The sequence below is a fragment of the Ochotona curzoniae genome, unplaced genomic scaffold (assembly GCF_017591425.1).
Source record: "Ochotona curzoniae isolate NIBS_2020 unplaced genomic scaffold, NIBS_Ocur_1.0 scaffold_3835, whole genome shotgun sequence".
Classification (NCBI taxonomy): domain Eukaryota; kingdom Metazoa; phylum Chordata; class Mammalia; order Lagomorpha; family Ochotonidae; genus Ochotona; species Ochotona curzoniae.
Genome location: NW_024467114.1, coordinates 19,815,391 through 19,836,544, shown reverse-complemented (window position 1 = coordinate 19,836,544; position 21,154 = coordinate 19,815,391). Strand labels below are relative to the sequence as shown.

Below are 21,154 nucleotides of genomic sequence, written 5' to 3'. Positions count from 1 at the left end.
CAACGTCTCATAAGGAGCCTAACTTAAGAAATTGTGCTACACCCAGCCTTCTTAGAGTCTAGGGAGAGTCCTCAAAGCAGAAACAAACGGTGAGATGAACACTCACCTATGACTGGTCTCCAGACAACTCCTCCTCCAAGCGGTCAGTGCAAATCCCGTGAACCAGGAAGCCAAGACTGGCTGCTGGAATCATGTAAAGTCTTTTCACAGTGGCCTCCCCAGACTACCAACCTGGGTTCTGGAGCACAGGATAGCCAGTGGCCTCTGACCAGGGACCTCTCTCTCTCGCCGGGGTCTACAACATGTTGCAGAAAGCAAGAAAGACTGCCCTGGACGCAAGCGTAGGATGTTAGAAGGAGTCTACTTGCCAAACTTGGCGATGGCAGCTCCCGCTACACTCCAGGAGCCAACGCACTGCATGGCCGAAGCCAGGGGTTTTTAAGCACTCATTAACAGGCAGCAGCCAGGGATTTCCAATCAACTCAGATGTTACAAATCTGTCAACTTGCATCTTAGGCCAATCAGGTACAGGAGCAGATAGCTGTGTTTAGCCATGCTTGAAACCTAGTACTGCCTTGGGCTGCTATTACACAGCTGCACCCTACTGCCTTTTTAAACGCCATTGATCAGGAAGGTTTTTTTTTTGTTGTTGTTGTTTTGTTTTTTTGTCTTCAAAGTAACTTTGCATACATCCCTGGCTTCACTAGGCACTGATTTTATACTTTAGATCTAAAAATAATGTCCTCCTTTTTTTTGAAAAATGTTCCTGGGTAGAGAGGCATTATAATGTAGGTGTTAGGTACTAACAAAACCAAGTGCTTGTTGAGTGGACAAGTTCATCAGGTGCTAAATAGATATCCACCCAAAGAGGAGACTTATGACAAAAAAACATGATCTAACTCTATGGTGTGCACAGGAGAACTCATTTTAAAGTCAAAGATACAATTAGTTAACAAGAATGGGAAAAATGTTCCATGCAAAAATAAATACAGAGAACTACAGGGTCAAGAGGAAGAGCAGAGAGCCAAGTCTTTGTTTTGCAGGGTGGTATGTTATTCTATGCAGCCTAAAGCTAAAAAAAAATCACAAGAGGCATTGACAATCATGTGTTACTGAAATGCAGGGAAGAAAACAAGATGTGTTCATTGACATGTGCTGAAGAGACACATATATCAACACAGAATGCATTGCAGCAGCCAGAACATAAATGATGCCTACAGAAAGACTACAAGACAACCCAAGTAATGAAATTCATTAGGCAAGCCACAGCAACATTAAGGTTTTTTGTTTGTTTGTTTTTTGTTTTTAAACTAAACAGTTCGGGCCCTGCGGTGTGGCCTAGTGGCTAAAGTCCTCACCTTGAACACTCCAGGATCCCATATGGGTGCCGGTTCTAATCCCAGCAGCTCCACTTCCCATCTAGCTCCCTGCTTGTGCCCTGGGAAAGCAGTTGAGGACGGCCCAAAGCTTTGGGACCCTGCACCTGCGTGGGAGACCCAGAAGAAGCTCCTAGCTCCTGGCTTCGGATTGGCTAAGCTCCAGCCGTTGCGGTCACTTGGGGAGTGAACCATTGGATGGAAGATCTTCCCCTCTGTTTCTCCTCCTCTGTGTATATCTGCCTTTCCAATAAAAATAAAAATAAAACAAACCAAAACTAAACAGTTCTTTAGAATGCACAGGCGTTGTCTAGATGAAATAATTGAGGATATAAAATGACTATTGCTTTTTGCTTTGAATTTCAATTTTTACAAGTATAGAAATATGATAATCACCCTGGTGGAAAAGAATCTATTATTATTCATTATGAAATTTGTAAATGTAATTAACAGCAACTTCTTGTCAGTTTCTGAAACAAATCAATGACAGTCACAGGAAAGAAAACAGATACCTAAATAATATCTGACATTTTAAAAAAGAAAATTTTGAATCCAATACATATAAATTTGGTTGATTCAAACTTGACAAGTGGCTTAGGAAGCTTGTGTAGTAGCCCAGCATTGCAGGCTATGGCATTCTCCCAGTAAGGAGTAAGTTTTTCAAGATGGGATTCTTTTTTTTTTTTTAAGATTTATTTTTATTATTTTTTCATTGGAAAGGCGGGATATACAGAGAGGAGAGACAGAGAGGAAGATCTTCCGTCCGATGATTCACTCCCCAAGTGAGCGCAACGGGCCGATACTATGCCAATCCGAAGCCAGGAGCCTCTTCCGGGTCTCCCACGCGGGTGCAGGGTCCCAAAGCTTTGGGCCGTCCTCGACTGATTTCCCCGGGCCACAGGCAGGCCTGGGCGTGCAAGGTGAGGACCTTTAACCAATTGCGCCACCGCGCCGGGCCCCAAGATAGGATTCTGAAAGAGAAGCTACACGTGTGATTTTAGCCCTGAAATACACCTCTTCCTGTCTGCCACCAAGCCTCTGGCCTGGAAAATCTGCAGCTCCATTCTCGGAGAGATGGCGTGGTTTAGACATTCGGGCATAGGACTAATGGAGAACATAAGGGCTCCTGCTCCTCCATCAATGAAAATCACATCACATGTAACCGACATCGTGCGTGTATGCAAATAGGCAACAAGAAACAATAAGACAATTAACTGATGCTGTTAATCCCTGGCGACAGATCTCTGAGCGCATGTTACATCCCCCATAAGCCAGTTCCTTTCCTGAGAATTACACAACACTATATACTCAGAGAAAGATGAGCAATTGTTTCCTTTCTTCTCCTTTTAAATTTGTTTATTTTGTGTACTTGAAGAGGCAACAGGGGAGGGAGCAAGGGGCAAAGAGAGCTCCCTTCCACTAACGGATAGAATGATGGCTCCAAACGCCTGCAATAGCTGGGGCTGGGCCAGTTCCAAGCCAGGGGTCTGGAACTCAATCTGAGTGTCCTGAGTATCTGGGACCCAATGACTTGAGTTATTATTACTGCTTTTAGAGGATGTGGAGCCAGGACAGGAACCCAGACATTCTGCTATTGGATACAGTTATCTTGGAGTTTAAGCTTCTAGCCCAAATTCCTGCCCCGTCTCTCTTTTAAAGATTCATTTATTACTTTTGAGTTAGAGAGACACACACATAGCTCTTCCACCTGTTGGTTCACTCGCACCAGATGGAAGATGTCTCTGTCTCTCCCTCTCTGACCTTGTCAAATCATTCTTTCTATCTATCTATCTATCTATCTATCTATCTATCTATCTATCTATCTATCTATCTATCCATCCATCTATCTCTTTAAAAAAGATAACACCATTTGAATGCCCACAGGCAATATCAGAGTGTCTTAGTCCAAGTACAAACTCCGCTTCTGATACAGCTCCCTGTTAATGTGTTTGGGAGGTGGCAGGAGATGGCCCAGGTGGGAGAAGCAGGTGGAGGTCCTGGCTTCTGCGTGACCCAACCCTGGCTGCTGCAGAAACTTGGGGAGTGAACCAGCAGATGAGGCATAGAGTACGAGACATTAAGTTCTGAGTTCAGTGTTTCCACGGTTAAGCCCCAAGATCTCCACTGAAGCAACTTCAGCCATATGGATTGCAGTTCTTTAAAAGTTTCCCAGAATTATGTCTTTGTCGTCATTCCATTGGCTGACTATTCTCTAACAGTACCTTTCACATCTTCAAAAATATCAGTGGAGGGATCCCTTTCATCAACTGTTAGAAACAGGTATTTAGTTTTATGTTTTGACTTTTGAGTGCTGTCCTAAAAACAATGTTGTCCCATCAGCCTTGGTGGTAAAAGCATTGCTCACCCTGTGGGTTCAGTTAGTCACTGTGATAATTAGCAGCATGTTTATTTTCTAGTAAGTCTCTATTACTGAGGTGGAATTAAATGCTAACTCACCACATTCATTCTCTTAGAATCAGCTTGTTTTGATTTTGATTGCAAAAGAAAAAAGTTCTTCCTTTTTCTAAATCATGCACTGGTCCTAACATTTTTACATCTTTGCTTTTCCAAGGCACCTTCTAGATCCAAGGAAGTGCTAGATTTCGAGAGTTGTAAATATCTTTTTATTTCCTTGTATTTATTTTATTTATGAGAGAGAGAGAAAGAGAGATAGGGAAAACTTCTATTTCATCTCCCAATTCGCTCCCCAAATGCCTACATAAATCAGAGCTGGGCCAGGCTGAGTACATGAGCCTGACACTCCATCCAGTTCTTCCCAGCTGGCTGGGACCCAAGTTTTAGGCCATCTTCCTTTGCTTTTCCAGGCACATTAGCAGGAAGCTGGATTGGAAGTGAAGAGGCTGGACTTGAAGAGGTGCTCTGACATGGGAAGCTGGTTTCCTAAGTGGCAGCTTAGCTGTTGTGCCTCTGTGCTGGCAACATCTTCTCTTACGGGACCTTGGAAGCAAGGGACACTGTGAAATTTGGGATCTGTTTGAAGACTAACGCTCCATCACTGTTTAAATGCAACCTATGAAAACCTATACATCTCGGGCCAGGTGGCGTGGCCTAGTGGCTAAAGTCCTCGCCTTGAACACACCAGGATCCCATATGGGCGCCAGTTCTAATCCCGGCAGCTCCACTTCCCATCTAGCTCCCTGCTTGTGGCCTGGGAAAGCAGTTGAGGATGGCCCAAAGCTTTGGGACCCTGCACCTGCGTGGGAGACCCAGAAGAAGCTCCTAGCTCCTGGCTCCAGATTGGCATAGCATCGGCCGTTGCGGTCACTTGGGGAGTGAATCATCAGATGGAGGATCTTCCTCTCTGTCTCTCCTCCTCTCTGTATATCTGACTTTCCAATAAATTAATAAATCCTAAAAAAAAAAAAAGAAAACCTATACATCTCTACAACAAATACATGAGGAGTTAATTTCTTTTGCTTTGCACTCACAAGATTGTCAGCATCTAAACCTTTTAAAAATTGAGCTATAGGGATCAGTGTTGTGGAATAGTGGGTTAAGTACTGCTTCAGATACCAGTGTCCTATATGGGTGCTAGTTAGTGTCCTGGTTGCTTCACTTCTGATCAAGCTCTCTGCTAACACACCTGGGAGAGCAGCGGGAGACCCAGTGAAGCTCCTGGTTCCAGGCTTATGCCTGGCCCAGCTCCAGCTTTCATGGTCATTGCAGGAATAACCAGCAGCTGTCTCTTTCTCTAATTCTGCCTTTCAAATAAACAAACAAATCTTACAGTTTTATTTGTTTGTTTGTTTGTTTATTTATTTAAGAGGCAGAGAAATAGAAAACTCCCTTTCTCTGGTCCATTCTGTACACGCTGGCAATAGCCAGAGATGGGGGCCAGATACCAGGAACTCAACCCAGGCCTCCCATGTGGATAGCAGGAACTCAGTTCCCTGACCCAGCATCACTGCCTTCTGGGTGTGCAATGGCAAGAGGCTAGAGTCGGGAATGAGAGCCAGAACACCCTAACATGGGATGTGAGCCTCCTAACTGGCATCCTAGGGGCTATGCCAAATACCTGCTCCTTGGTATCTTTCCCTTTCTATTTTGTTTATTTATATTGAAAAGACAGCTTTGCAGAGAGAAAAACAAAAGGATCTTCCATCTGCTATTTCACTGCCCCAGTGGCCGCAATGGCTCAAGCCGAGCTGAGCTGATCCAAAGTCAGTGGCCAGGAGTTTCTTTTGGGTCTCCCATGTGGGTGCAGGGTGCTAAAGCTTTGGGCCATCCTCTTTTGCTTTCCCAGAACACAAGCAGGGAGCTGGATGGGAAGCAAAGCATCCAGGACACGGAACCAGCACCAAGATCCGGGTGTGTGCAAGGTGAGGATTTAGCCACCAGGCCATTGCACTGGACCCCCCCCCCCCGGTATCTTTCAAAACAAGCAACTTGACTGGACATCTCTGTTTTGATAGGAACAATGCTTGCCCGTTACATTCCCATCTGTCATTGTTAATCATTGAGAGGTTCCCCATTCTTCCCATAAGCTTGTTTTACTGCTATCTAATTTAGAAAAATGTGCTTATTCTGTAAAATGATATTTTTGGTTCTACTAAGGAGGCTTTGACAACAATGGTGTTTGCACCCTCTGCTTCCCCTGTGCCATCCTGTAAGTATCCCAGGATGGAACAGAATGTGGTTTGTCAGCTAGCTGGTGACCGTGGGCCTTTTGCAATGAAAACCAGCCCTTACCTTCTTGAAATGGCAAAATTAAGGCAATAGAAAACATGGTGGTGGTTTGTTAGGCATTTTGGTGAACATGTGGCTACGGGTGCTGCTCTGAAGGGTAGCGTGATAAAGGCCCTTATGGTGTTCACTTTCCAAAGATTTATTTATTTATGTGAAAGACAGAGGGATGGAGATGGAGAGGTTTTTGTTCTGCTGCTCCACTGCTGAAGGACTACACCAGCCAGGGCTGGGCCAGGCCTGTAGCCACTGACCGGAGTGGGCTGGTGGTTAGGTCGAAGCTATCTGTGCTGAGAAGAGACAGGCAGGCACCTATGAGGTTCTGCTAGGCTCACACCTGAAGAGGTTACCAATGGTAAGCTGTCTCTCTCTCTTCTGATTTAAAGAAGGCTGTTTTATTTTTCTGTTAAGTGAAGCCAAGCATTCAGTAGATGGTAGCTGTAGCTGTCCTCTTTAATTCCATTGTCACCTAGCAAGACTTTCTGATGTCTTAAGAGATGAGTAATCACATTCTCACAAACATTTGTAAGATGCTTGCTAATTTGTTGAAGTGTTGTAGGCACTATTGGAAGTTGTCAACATCTCTATGCAAGAATAAAATGGGTTACAAAAACCTACATATGCTACTTTTTCTTATTTCAGATGTCATGTGGAATAAAATAAACCAAGGGATTCAAATCAGATGAGAGAGAATAATGGTACCTCCCTGGTCAGGTTTCAAGGGGATGGCCTAAGCTAGTGTGGATGCAGGGCCAGTACACAGTGCTCGCTGCTTCTGCCCATCATCTCTGCTGGATTTTCTGTGTTCACTCAGAGACCACCTCCTCTAATTTTCTGGGACAACTGACTTCCTTTGAAGCCACATGCTATTTTAAATTTAACCTAGGTTTTTAATGGTGAGAAAATAAAATGGAAGATTTACCATCTTAAACTTTTTAAAATTAAAAAAAATACATATATATTTTTATTTGAAAGAGAGACAGAGACAGAAGAGAAAGATGACCCATCTGTTGATTCACTCTTCAACTGTCTGCAAAATCCAGAGCCAGGCCATGCTGAGGCTGGAAGCCTGGATCTCAATACAGGTCTCCCATGTTGATGGCAGGGACCCAGAGATCTGAGCCACTGCCTGCTACCTCCAAGCCTATGCAGTAGCAGGAGGCTGGAATTGAAGTCAGAGATGAAATTGAAATGGAATCAGGCATTCTGGTAAGGAATGTGGGTGGCCCAAACAGCACTCCAATTGCTGCACAAACATTTGCCTCATCTTCAAAATTTCCTGTGTACAGCTGGTTAGTGTTGACAATGGGTAAATAAATTTGACATGTATCCAAACCATGGGAGCCATATACCACTGAGAAATTACAATTACAGTATGTGTAACTATGTGAATGAATCTCACAAATATAAAATTGAGTTAGAGAAACCAAATGCATAAGATTACATTCTGCATGATTTCAAAACAGAAAAAAGGTGAACCCGTGGAGTTAGAATAGCAGAACTTATTCATAGATCTAAGACCATTTTTACTTGGAGGATGGGATGGTGGACTGGAGATGGAACCAAGTGCCATGTGGATTCTGATAAAACTTTATCAAGGTGTACTATTAGATTTGACATCCCATCCTAGAAGAATTCTATACTTACATTAAGCTTTGCATTAAAGACTACATGAATGGACGCATGAGGCACACCCCTTGGAACAGTGCTTCAGATGCCACTGGCCTCCCATAGCACAGCACCTCATTCATGACCCAGCTCGACCACTTGCTATTCACCTGCCTACTGATGTGACCTTGGTAAGCCACATTTGATGGTTCAAGTCCTTGGATTGCTGTCACCCACATAAGAGGCCTGAATTGAGTTCCAGACTCCCGACTTTGGTATGGCTCAGGCCTGGCTACTGCGGCCACTGGGGCAGTGAACTAGTGGAAGCAAGAGCTCTGTCACTCTTTTTCAAATAAAATTCAAAATATCAAAACTACATGATCAAAATATTGCATATCTAACATAATAAAGTATTACTCAACGTGAAAAAGTAGTAAAGTACTCATACCTGTTACAACTTGGATAAACCTTGAAAACATTATGCCAGATGAAAGAACTCAGTCCCAAAGCTATGAGTGGAGTTTTTCTTTTGTTGTTTGGTTTTTCTAAGAGTAGTGATGCTGGTTGTACACCACTGTGAATATACTAAATGTCAGGAAAGTTGAGGGTAGGGAGAATAGAGAGGAGACAGGATAGGAACTCTGAATGAATATCTTCAGGAGAAGCAAATTCACAGAGTTGGCTCAGGGCTGGCATTCATACAATGAGGGTACATGGCAGAGAACACAGCCTTCTAGCAGGCTGTCCTTACACAGCTTAGGGGGACTGAGTGTCCGGAGCGAAGACAGCAGGCAGAGCTCTGCATGCCAGTTGGTTGGATAGGAATGCAGAGGCTGGGGTGGAGAACATGGCAGGGCAGAGGTTTGAGCTGGGTTTTGCAATGGAGGGGCCAGAGTCCTTGCAGGGATCCGATCTGATTGTAGGCTGGGAGCTGGAATGACTGAGGATCATGTTCCAGTTCCATCACTACACCTGATCTAAGCCAAAAGACCAAGAAGTGACCCATTCCACCACTAAACTGCATTTCAAAGGGTGAATATTACGGAATGCAAATAACAGCATGATTTAAAAAAAAAAAACCTCCCCACAGTTAGTATATTATATAAAGGAATCAACACTTATACAACCATCAAGACTTACAGATTCTATGTCTTATCTATCAGCTTACATAGATTACCTGGATCATTTGAACTATATATGCTGTATTGGATATCATCAAGAATTGTCAATTTTACATGGTATAAAACATTTACACTCATAGCTGTGTAGACTACCAGGGAGCAAACTATTTAATACACACAAGAAGAGTCGGATGAATAAGGCTTTATGGACAGTGAAGAGCATTTGCCATTTGTAACAGTTTTTATTTTTATGCCTATAAATACATCTGTTAAAGAATATTTATTTGTAACAGGCCTCCCAGAGGTAACAATAGCCTATGTTTAGTGTTCTGTCTTAAAGAGATAATCTGATTCAAAAGGTGTTTACCACAAGGCTGTCCTAGGGAAACACACTGCCCACGTGACAAGACCAGAGGTGGAGGCAGGGGATGCTCCCAATGAGTGATTCTGAATGCGGACTCGAAGGAAGTTGTCAACCTGCCTACCCCATCCTCTGCTCAGAATACCCACACTTTCTCGGACAACCGAAGAGTCGATAACAGGATACTACAATGAGAATAATATGGCAGAGACGACTAGGACACTGGTCCATTGGGAATGTGATTGAAAATGTCCTGTTTGTTCCCTTCTTTTTTCATCTTTATTCCATTTTTCATACTTAACTCAATCACTCAGGGCCTGAGACTAGCTCAAGTCCCTGGGGAAAACACTGATCAGCTTGTAGTCTTGGCCAATTAAAATCAGCTGGAGCGCTTTGATCTGGAGAGTGCATTGGGCTGTGTAAATACATGTGAAAACTAGGACAGCAAAAGTAGTTGAGGTGTTAAAACAAGGACATTCTCATTCACTTGCACCAATGAATTCTCTACCAAAATGTTTGATCTCTAACCCATGGTCTGCTGTTGAAGCTAAGTGTGTATGTCGGGAAGGTGAGGGAGGGAAGGAAAACCAGGCCAGCTTGCCTCCTCCTGACTGATTGTCAGTTCTTTGAACAGGAACATGGCAGGGCCAGGATGGATGAACTTCCCTTGGTGGTACTAACTTTCCATGGTGGTACCCATGGAATTCTAACTTCTGTCTTAATATAGCAGAAGCCAGCACCAGCTTAGAGGCTATGTTCTAGCAGCTTGCTCTACTTTCTATCTTAAAGTCAAAAGAGACTCATACATCAGTAGAAAATGTCCCACAGGATTGTATAATAATATTTTAAAAGTCATTTAATTAAAATCCTAATTATAAAAGTAGCATGTATTATTCAGAAAGTGTTTTAAAAATGCTTATTTGTTTGAAAGGCCCAGGCAAAGAAATAAAGAGAACTCTTTCCTATTTCGGTTCACTTCCCAAATGGATGCAACAGCTGGGATGGGGCAGGCCTAAACCCACCCCCAGAATTTACTTGTGATAACTTCAATGTTATTGTGTATATATAAAAAAACTACGTATGTAAACAAGTTTAAGCATAATAAAGCAATTATCCTCAAACTTTAGGGTAGATTGTGCAGTCATCTTGGATGCTTGCTAAAAACGCAGATGGGATCTGGGAATTTGTGGTTTTTGCAAATGTAGCACTACAGGTGATCTATGGACCGGTCTGGAACATAGATCCAATAAACCCATCTCCTAGGAGTCATGCTTGGTGCTCCCCCTCCCACAAAGAACAGGGCTGACTTGTAATCAAAACAATGTCCCAGGTACAATGAAGCATGTGTTCCATGGTTAGATCATAAAGGCTGAAGATTTCTCTCTGGAGGAAATGAGCTGCTGCACTCTGAAGGTACTCAAGGAGCTTTTGGAGGGGGGTGCTGTGGAATGCTCCCACCCACAGGTGGCAGCGGCTTGCCAGTCCTGGGAGCCATAGGACAGACAGGTACCCCCCATTTCAGTGGAGCCTTGAAATGACTGTCAGCCCTGATGAAATCTTGAATAAGATCTCACAAGAGAAACTCAGCTACAACCATTTAGCTCAGCTCTTCTAATGCCCTGAATTTCCAACTTCCATAACTGTGCAAAGGGATAAATACGTATCATTTTAAGTATGCATCATTTTAAGCTACTACATTTTGTGATGAGTTTTGATATACAGGCCATTAGTCAAGTATACGGCTATAAAGTGAATTATTAATGCCAATATTATTAAAAACTAAGCCTCTGTCACTGGTACCAAGTGAAAATAAAGAGGACAAAGTTTGAGAGTAAAAGAAAGAGTTGGTTTAATCTATTGAAAGTTGAGGGTTTAGAACATTGGTAATCTCAAGAACTACAGCCTGCTCAGTGAGGATGGTCTAGGATTCTCAAGAAGGCTGCAAAGGAGGGTAGGCTGCTGGGCCAGGCAGGTGTGAAGCCCGCTGTAGCCTGATAATAGGCCATCTTAACAATATCTGCTCAGCTCCTTGGGACACTTCTTGGTGGCTTGATGCTATCATAAGGCAGGAGTAAAAGGATGTTGTGTAAACTAAGCAATTACAATATGTTGCTTGGCTGGGATCTGATAGAGGCAAAGTATGGTGCTAAGAGATTCCATTGTTTTATTAATCAGGATGAAGTCCGCTTAGCTTAGAGCCCATGCTCACCATGTATCTACGCATTCCCCTTTTCATTCAGATGCAGTGTACTCAAAGCTCCCAGCATGGAGGTCAGACAGGGCTAGATGACTCTGCAACTTCTAGTGCCTTTCTCAAGGCCAGTTTCTAGAATTCACAAGTAAGCATTATTTATCTCCTTGAATGCTACTCTAGTTATTCATGGGCTCAATAGCTATCAGATTATGAAAAGGAAAAGAAGCATGTATTTGGCTTGGTTATACCATGAGCCACCGTTTAAAAACGGTCATATCTGCCATATATTTTATGCCACACGTGACATTTGCTAACAAGTGAATGTCTGACAGCATTATCAAAGGCTAAGGTGTCTCTAACATTTCAATTTCACATGTTAGCAGTACCAACCACCTTAAGAAAGGAATCTTTCTTGCTTTTAGTTAACAGTAACGTAGTCCTTTAGCCAGGGTTGAGAAACACTGTGAGGAAGCAGTTGGAGCAGAGAAATCAGGCCCAGTGTCATAATGTGAGCTCCAGAGTTGTTTTCAAACACAGGTTTGGGATCAGCTTCCTTTTCATTAGTCATTGGCCTTCCTGACCTTCTGTGTAATAGCAGAATTGACTAATTCTCCCCTTACAAGTTCTGGGATCCCATATGAGTGCTGGTTCATGTTCCAGCTCCACTTCCCTTCCAGCATTTAAAAGCTCCCAAGTTGGTTGCCCTAAGACAAATTACATTAGAATCCGTACAGGTGGACCCACAGCAGGTAGATGAAGCAACCCAGGTGATTCTCCCCTGTAGGAAAGCTTGAAAACCTCATACTTGGAAACTGAACGGGCTTGTAGGTTCTTAGAGGCTGTTAGATTTTGTTTTTCAAAATCTACTAGGCTGGGTAGTGTCGCCTAGCATTCATATTCTTCCCACAACCCCAGAACGAGATTTTATTTGGAAATAGGGTTGTTGCCAATTAATTAGCTCATGTAAGAGGAAGTCACATTGGAGTACTGTGACTGTTAATTCAATGTACCCTTCTAAGAGACAGAAACAGATGCACAGAGAGGGGAACATTTTTCAAACACTGGCCAGAAGATGGATGTGTGAAGACAGAGGCAGAGGTTGGAGTGCCGGAGCTGAAATCCAAGGAGCATCACGAATCACAAGCCCACAGAAGGGGGAGACGGTCGCCCTTGTGACACCTCCCTTCCACACTGCCAACCCCCACAACAGTGAGAGCATTCATTTGAGTTAAGCCACCCAGCTTTTGGAAGTTTGTCATGACAGTCCTGAACACTAACATACCTCCAGTCAGCCCAGGGCTTCTCCACACCCCCGTTCATACGGCACAACCTCAGCAGCCTGTGCTGGGTACCCCTTGCAGCGCTGCTGGGTCTCCTGACCGCCCTCTCGTCAGCTCTCTGCTTGGCTATGGCTGCCTCGTTCCTCTTCCTCCCATGGATCTCCGGGGTACCTGGGCAGCAGCTGTATCTCCTAGAGTTCCTCCCTCCTTCAGAGTTCTAACATACCAGAAAAAAAAAAAACTTTAAAAAAGTTCTATCCTTTTAGGATAGGAAAGGTCTTTTCAATGAGTCAGCAAAAGGGTTAAAGCAAATATCGGAGTAGATAAAAAGGAAAGCAATTAAAATTGAAGCCGGAAGCCCAAAAGCTAAAATGAAACTCAAGACAATGTATGTAATGTAATAATGAGACTGTTAAAAACACAAAGACATAATCAGTAAGTCCTCCTTAAACCCAGATGCCAGAAGATGCAATGGGAGAGCAGTAATTAAGGCTATGCACTCTAGACGGGGAAAATTGCAAAAGAAACAAAAAATGAAAGACCAAAGAACACTAAAGTGACACAACAAAAATGCATTTTTAAGCTGAGATATTAAAAATAGTCTTGATAACGACAAGAACAAGGAAAGAATTGAGCTGCTGCTTGCCAAGGCTGTGGAATCCTTGCTGGCAAAAGGGTCCTTCAGGGTGAGAATTGAATTGATCTTGGAGGTCAAAGTTATACCCTAGCCTCTCTTCCTGGACTTGAAGGGCTGCTCTGAAAAACACAAAGAAGTAACCGGTAACTTCTTTCCTCTCCTCCCTCTGTTTTTCTCATCACTCCAGATTTTATTGTGAAACTTTGGCTTGCTGTTTTCTCTTATTCACTTTCCCATTGAGTGTCAGGGACAGCTCGCGTCCCTGTTGGGTAGCTTCTGAAATAGCCTACAGGTGCTCACTGCACACCCTTCCCCTCCTCCCCCATCCCTCTGAACTTAAATTGAAGCAACCATCTCCTCTAAGATACATTACTCACACTCCATCCCTGACTACCCCTGCTCCTTCTGCCATTATCAACCGCAGAATCGATCTAATCAGTCAAGCCTGCATCGCTGAGAGGCCCTCTGGAGAGTTCTGTTTTGTTTCCACTCTCCCATGTGTGAGGCCATCTCTTCCACTTCCCAAGTTTGCTTTCTCACTGCAGCGCCTCCCACTGTCAATGAGCAGAGTTTGAACAGAGAAGAGCTCAAACAGGACGGGCTACAGCTTCCTGGTAACGGTGCTCAGAATTGGGGCAAAGGACAATTGTTCATAGAGAGACACTGTGAGGGGTAGAGTATGGAGAGGAGGAGCTGGGGAACTGGGAAGCAGAAAAAGGATGATTGGCACTGGATGCAGGCAAACATGTGGACTCTGGAATTCATCCCATGGCACCGGATCCGCTCTGCTTTGCATGACTGGGCAGTGTTCTGGGTGTGGCATTGTGTTAAGCAGTGAAGGCAAGCTGGCCTGCTCCCCTGTGGGCTGAAGTAAGTCTGATGATGAGATCTGCCTTTGTTGTGCCCATCTTGCTTGACATATGTCTTGCTCAAAGGAAGACCAGGAGATCTGAGACACAGAAGAAGGCTTTGGGGCCATGAAGCTTTTGAACAAGCATGTCAATCCCTTCCCTGCCTTTATCCACAACGGAGCAGAGGCTGCACAAGCCACGTGTGCCGCTATTTCATGCAGCAGGATTCGAGTCAAAGGGACCGCGGGCCGTGGCTCAAGAGCTTTTACTGTCACTAATCTGATTAGACGCTTAATCTTCTGTCGCTATCTGATTCAGGCCAGCACAGAGGCATCGCAGCATTTCTGGGCTCTCGAGAGATGCACAGGGGCTTTCTTTGCAGGCAGCCCCTTGGAGCATCACGCACTGTGAACTGATGGTATCTGGAGCAGGGTGGGTGGGCTGCAGGGGAGGGAGGGGAAGACCCAGCTGGCAACAAACTGACAGCCTTGGGAAAAATCGCTGCTGCTTGTGTGAAAAGCAGCTTCAAGTGCATGTCGCGCTGATGGTAATCAGATTTAAAATTAGCCTTAACATGGCTTCATCAAGGAGGCTTAATTGCAGGGTCCAATCAGTTCGCAAAATATTCCAACAACAGCTTTGCTGACAAAGTCATTCTCAGGATTTCAAAGCGGGTAAAGCCATTTTTTGTGGAATCAGTTTCCAGTGGCACTAAAGTCGGGCTCCAGTCAAATCCATTCCCTTGTGCTACATTTAGAATTTGGGTCCCCGCTCCCCATTGCAGAAACTACGATTTTTCTTACCTGCTACAACATTGTGGGGGATGGGACTCTGCTGCTTTATCTGCTGGGTGACCCTGGGCAAGTTACTCAGCCTCTCTGAAACCCAATTGAACCCTTATGAATGAGTTACTACAATTTACATTACACTGTTGTCAAGATTAAAATAAGTGAAACATGTGGATTCATTATAATTTGTCTTTCCTGCCAAACCCAAACAACAATGTTGTCCTCATCCCAAAAGTTCCCATGGATATTACTGAAGTTTTTTTTTTTTTCCCTCTGATTTGCAAATAGGATGATTCGCATATTTAGTTCAGTGGTTCTCAGTGTGAGCATGTTTTTCCCCCTTGGGACACGAGACAATGTCTGGAGGCATCTTTGTCTTGGTGAGAGTCTACTGGATGGAGGCCAGCAATGATGCTCAACACACCACGATGCGTAGGACAGCTTCACAACAAAGAATGAGCTGACCTTAAACCTCAGTAGCGCTGTAAGTGAAAAGCCTGCCCTTTAATAGCACATACATGAAGATACTTCAAAAGGTTCATAGAAAATAGAATTCAATGATAACTCTATTTTGGAACAAACATTTTTGAAATCCATAGATTGTAAAGAGACTTTAAAAAGCTCATGGATTGGAAGCAATTGTCTCATCTACTTTTCCCCATTCCTTGACTTCCCCATCCTAATCAGTGGCTCACATGAGCATACATCCCTCTCGACTATGTCAACATCATGCAAAATAAATTTATTATTTTAAAAACTCGTGGAAATATAGAAAAGCTATGCATAGCTTTCAAATTTTTTGAGCAGCAAAATAAAGTTTTCATTTTCTGTGAACTTTTGAAGTACACTTTATTGCCATCTGTGAGTTCCTCGAAGGTAATGAGTATGTCTGATACACCTCCTTTTCTCCTAATGAGATTTTAAAGAGTGTTGGGGAGAAATATTCAACTGGGATTGCCGTGAGCTCCAATTACTGAGTGTCAGGGGAACAGATCTCAATTCAGGCTTGCTTGCCTAGTATTTCTTTCCTCTTTGCTCAGGTTGGGGTTTGTTAATATTTCTTTAAGATCCTCTGCTATCTCATTTCTTTTTGAATTGAAATTTTCCTTGACCTTTGCCCTGTGTGATATATGTGATTTACAAAAACTTGCTATCCCTTTCAACTCACATTAAACACTGGGACTTGTAGTTAGAGAATTCATGTATGACGTCTTGAGTACTGAGGCCTGTTAAGGGGCTTTTCCAGTAGTCACAGTAAGTGGTTGCATGGAGTAAGATGGTGTACACTAGCAGAAGATAAATCGAATCCTTGGCTTAGGAAACTTGGCTAATTCAGGAGGGCAGTTGCATTGACAGATTCCTTTTCCCCTAGTTGATTCCCTGTAGTTGGTGAAAACACAGGTAAAGGTATGATAGGTTATCAATTGTATATGCCTGGAGGAGAAATACTTGCATTTAAAAATATTATTGATGCTTATTTCCTTGATTAGAAGTTATTCTTTTTTGGGACTGGTGTTATGGGATAGTAGGCTAATTCTCCCCCACAGTTCTGGCATCATATATGGGCGCCAGTTCATGTCCCAGCTGTTCCACTTTTGATCCAGCTGACTGCTATGGCATGAGAAAACAGCAGAGTGTGGCTCAAGCCCTTGAGCTCTGACACTCATGTGGGAAAGCCAGAAGAAGCTCCTGGCTCCTGGCTTTGGATTGGCTCAACTCTGGTCAGTTGAGTGAACCAACTCTGGAACCAACAGTTGAGTGGCTCAACTCTGGTCAGGGAGTGAACCAATGGATGGAAGATCTCTTTTTGTCTCTTTTTCTCTCTAACATTGACTTTCCAATAAAAACAAACCATTTTTTTTTAAAAAAAAAGAAGTTATTTTTTCCTGTGCACAAGCTTTTGACTTTCCCCAATTTTCTATGAATATTTTCTAGATGAATAAGACACTACACATTGTTTATAAAAGACTTAAAGAGGCATTTCCAGCCTGGCGGCCTGAACCTTGTATCAGGAAGTTTCTTTTCCTGCCATTAAATTTCAAGTTGGGTGTTGCAAGCTGCTGCTAAGAGATAAATTGCCCTCCCACCTCCCCAGCTGAATGTCATGTCTGGGTAACAGCTGCTTCAATAATGACTTTTTTTGGTGATGGATGAATCCTTACTTTAACGGATGCAAAAGTGACTTGGGCCAAATAAAATCGTATGTCTGACTTACCCCCCCGCAACACCGTCCCCGCTCACTCCACTTACTGTAGGTGCTGGAAAGAGATGGCCCCCGAGAGGACAGGAGGAATTAGGTGATGTTGTCTTCCTTTTGGTAGAGGAAAGGAGCTTTTGGTGCTTGCCCCTGGCAAGATGTGCGCATGGAGTCAGCAGATGTACCTGCTGGGCAGTCCTGCTGCACAGCATTCTCTGCTGAGCCTCTGTGCAGCTGCAAGTCTCTCTCCTGCCCCAGGCTCTTACTGTCTCTTCTGCTTTGCAGTTTGTGCTGATAGCATATCATTCTTCTCCAAATGTGAACAGGAAAATGTAAAACACAATTTTGGGAAGAATGTTCTCATTTCTCTAGAGGCCACTAGGTTGTAACAGGGCAATGCTGCAAGGTATTTATAGAAGGTACCGTGGCTGCCCCTTGCCACTGCAAATGACCAAGAATAGCTGAAATGAAAAATGAAAATGATGCGTTCATTTGGCTGCAAAAAATTTGAAATCTAAGCATAGAGGGGTTTTAAAAATATTCCTGGAAACTGCATATTATGAAAAACTATCTGGATTTCAAAATTAACATACCTGTGGATTCCATTCTTCCACACACGTTGTGAAGTATCCTTATACTGGGGAATAATAACTTCTGAGCATATTTTGAAATGTAACCCTGCCAATGATCTATGCTGGCAATTTTCAAACACCACAGTGATCCCAATGCAAGTGGAGAGGCACCTAAAGAAAGTAACAGAGGAAAAATACCGAAGAGAGAGAAGGACCAGGAGAAGAGTTGAAGAACTTATAGTTGTTCGTCAAATTCCATAAGGAAATAGTAAAGAACAGTGAGGAGGTCATCTTCCAACTTATGACCAGAGGAGAAGAATCCGAGAGAATCGATCTATCTGGGCAACGTGTTCAGATGGGAGGTTGAGCAGGCGAGTCATGGAGCAGAGGGTCTGAGGGACTACAGGTGTCAAGTACACAGAGTGCAGGGCACAGCACTTTGGGCTTATGAGCAAGACTAATAATCAGGCTAAAAAAAGGATCCTATTACCAAAATATTTTATCCTATTCAGGACATGATATAGGCATTTAGTAAGTCATGCTAAGTATCTTTTGTCAGACACTGTCATTTGAAAGACCACAATGACATGATTTAATAGAATTCTTCGACAGATGTTCTAAAGGATTGTCCAAAGTTTTATAAACTAGGAAAGAACATAATTGAAGTCACACAGCTGATAATATTGGAGCTGTAGAATCATAACATTGCTCCCCTGCCAAATTGATAATTACTATGCATATATACACTTTCTCCCTCCCGTCTTGTTCATCAACAATTGAGTAGAAAAGAATTTGTGGATTACAATTTTTTACAGCCCTGTTTTATGCCACCTTTTTTCTCAATATCATCACTTAAATCTCCGTAGATTTTTGGGGGTTGTCATATGATTGAAAAAGTGAAAAAAAAAACAATTAATATGTATGTTCTTAAACTCCAATCACATAAAAATATTCTGCAAGTTAGTTTGGTCTATTGTTTGCATCCAGAAAATTGTGATGTGTTTCAAGTTGCCTGTTTCAAGCGGGACTCTATCAAAGTAGGATTTATCTATTGAAGATAATCTACAAACCAAACATTTAAAGGTGATCACAGAGATGGATTCAACATATCCGTGTGTCCTTAAGGGGGTGTACATGGGATTTTATGGGTTTGTAGTCAACAGGACATCAAACAAGCCTTTGAGGAGGATGGAGGGCATTTCTTCTGAAACTCAAAGGGACCCCGAAATGGATATGGGCTTCATTTTGGGATCCCTCTGAGTCTGAGAAAGATGTCAGACTCCTGCTTCTCAGAAGCCATCAAATGCTATTACTCAAACAGGCAGTTATGGTCATTACTCTTAGAAGCCTTGTAAGAATCTGGGACAGAAGACCAAGGGTAGGGTCAGGGGTGCAACTGCCCACGTAGCTACAAGGGAGGCTGATGAAAGAAAGGGCAAGAGATAGAGGTGAAGGCAGAGGTTAAGGTAAGTTAACTGTGTGTCAACTGCAGGTAACATATAAACAGAGGCTTAGTTGTTTGGTGAAGGTCATAATCAAATAGGAAGTACAAATGCAGTGGGAAAAGGCAATGTTGGCAATGAACTGAGTAAAGTTAGTTGGGTCAGCAACCTCTGATAATGCACGTAAAGCATGCTCAAAAACCTGAAACACAGGGCTTGGCTAGATGCCATAATGGCTAAATCCTCTCCCTGCATGCTCCAGAATCCCATACGGGTGCCAGTTCACGTATCAGCTCCTCTACCTCCCATCCAGCTCCAAGCATGTGGCCTGGGAAAGCAGTTGAGGACAGCCCACACCCTTGGGACTCTGTATACACATGGGAGACCCGGAAGTAGCTCCTGGCTTCGGACTGGCTCAGCTTTGGCCATTGAGGCCATTTGGGGAGTGAACCAGTGGACAGAAGACATTTCTTTCTGTCTTTCCTCTCTATAGATGTGACTTTCTGGTCACATACAGGATAAGACGTCCAGCTTCTTCTCCCAGCTTATCTCATTTGTTATTTCCCTTCCCATCCTCCTCTCTGTTCCAGCCATAACCAGTTTCCTCATTCTGTTTCATGATGTTAGCTCTTCCTGAAGTGTCCTCTATCAATTTTTTTAGAAAGAACAGCTGGTTCTGTGTGCCCGCGTGTTCTGTACTGGGGGGATTCAAACAACCAGAGATGAAAAACATTTGGAAAAAAATTGCTTGTTTTGAATATGTATATTTTCTTGTTGTTATTCTCTAAGCAATACAGTATAACTATTTATATAGCATTTACATTGTATTAGGTATTACAGGTAATGTGAAGATTTTAAAAAGTTTTAATCTACTCATCTGAGGAATAGAGAGAAATAGTTTTCATTACCAAATGCCAGTATCAGTTTGGTCTGATCTGGAGCTAGAAACCAGAAGCCATGGAACCCAGTGACCTGAGCCATCACTGCTGCCTTCCAGGGTTCATATTAGTGGTGATCTGGAATTTGAAGCTGCAGCTAGGGACTGAACCCAGGTGATCCAAGGTTGGATGCAGGTATCTGATCACACACACACACACACACACACACACACACACACACACACACACACACACACACACACACACACACACACACACGTTGTCCCAGAGATTATTTAAAGTATGTCAGAGGTTGTATGTAATGCAACTACCATGCTATCCTCCAGAAAGGACATGAGAAGACTTGGAGTTTGGTACTTTTGGGGTTGCTGGTCCTGCAACCAATCTTCCTACTTATTATATTTATGTAACACAGCCATGTGCTGGTACTATAGTAAGAGTACAGAATGAGAGTGCTAAACATAATTGGCCTGGTTCCCTCTCTAATGGAGCTCAGGACTAGTGAGAAAAATGGTGCAATGATCAGCCAGTTACAGCATGAGGTAAACAGGTATGTCTACGGAAGCAGAGAATGAATCCTTCATTTTGATGTAGAGGTCCAGGAAAGATTTTGTACAAGAAGTGATGTCAAACTGAAACTAAGGAGGCGGTGAGTTGAGAATTTGTTCTTTTGTCACCTGATGGGTTTTTGCTCATCCTTCCAACTCTCTTGGGCTTTGCTTCCTTCAGACTAAGGCCATCATTTCCTGCTTTGTGCATTGCCTCAAGATTTGCACATTATGGTGCTATTAGCCATGTGTTGTATTTATTTGTCTCTGCTTCTTGTTCTCTAGATCACCCTGGGAGCAGAGTCTGTTTCTTACTTAATTTTGTATCTTACGCATTCTTGACAAAGCATTGTGTCTAGTAAGACTCCCACTGAATTCTGCTGCCTTGCTCTCCTAGCCCCTATTCTTAGTCTCTTCACTTAGATTAAAACTAGTCTTCTGATTCTGGTACAGAACACCTCCAAAACTGGTTGGAGGAATTGCTACAGAGTCCCCACCACTAGGTCTGCTCATTCTATGTGCAGCAAACCAATTACTGACTACCAGAGTGGTGGTGGAAAGTGGGTGTTCATTGCA

General features: G+C 43.2%; 1 protein-coding gene across 2 annotated transcripts in view; it reads right to left on the bottom strand.

The window, feature by feature from the left end:
• The window catches only part of AOAH (acyloxyacyl hydrolase), a 249,021-nt gene that overhangs the window by 227,073 nt on the left and 794 nt on the right, over nucleotides 1-21,154 (bottom strand). The window contains exon 1 of one of the 2 annotated variants that reach the window (XM_040964664.1): nucleotides 107-411. The exons of the other annotated variant lie outside the window; for it this stretch is intronic. The gene's annotated coding sequence lies outside the window, so the exon portion shown is untranslated. Of the gene's footprint in view, nucleotides 1-106; nucleotides 412-21,154 lie in introns of those variants that run through there. 2 annotated transcript variants of the gene reach the window in all.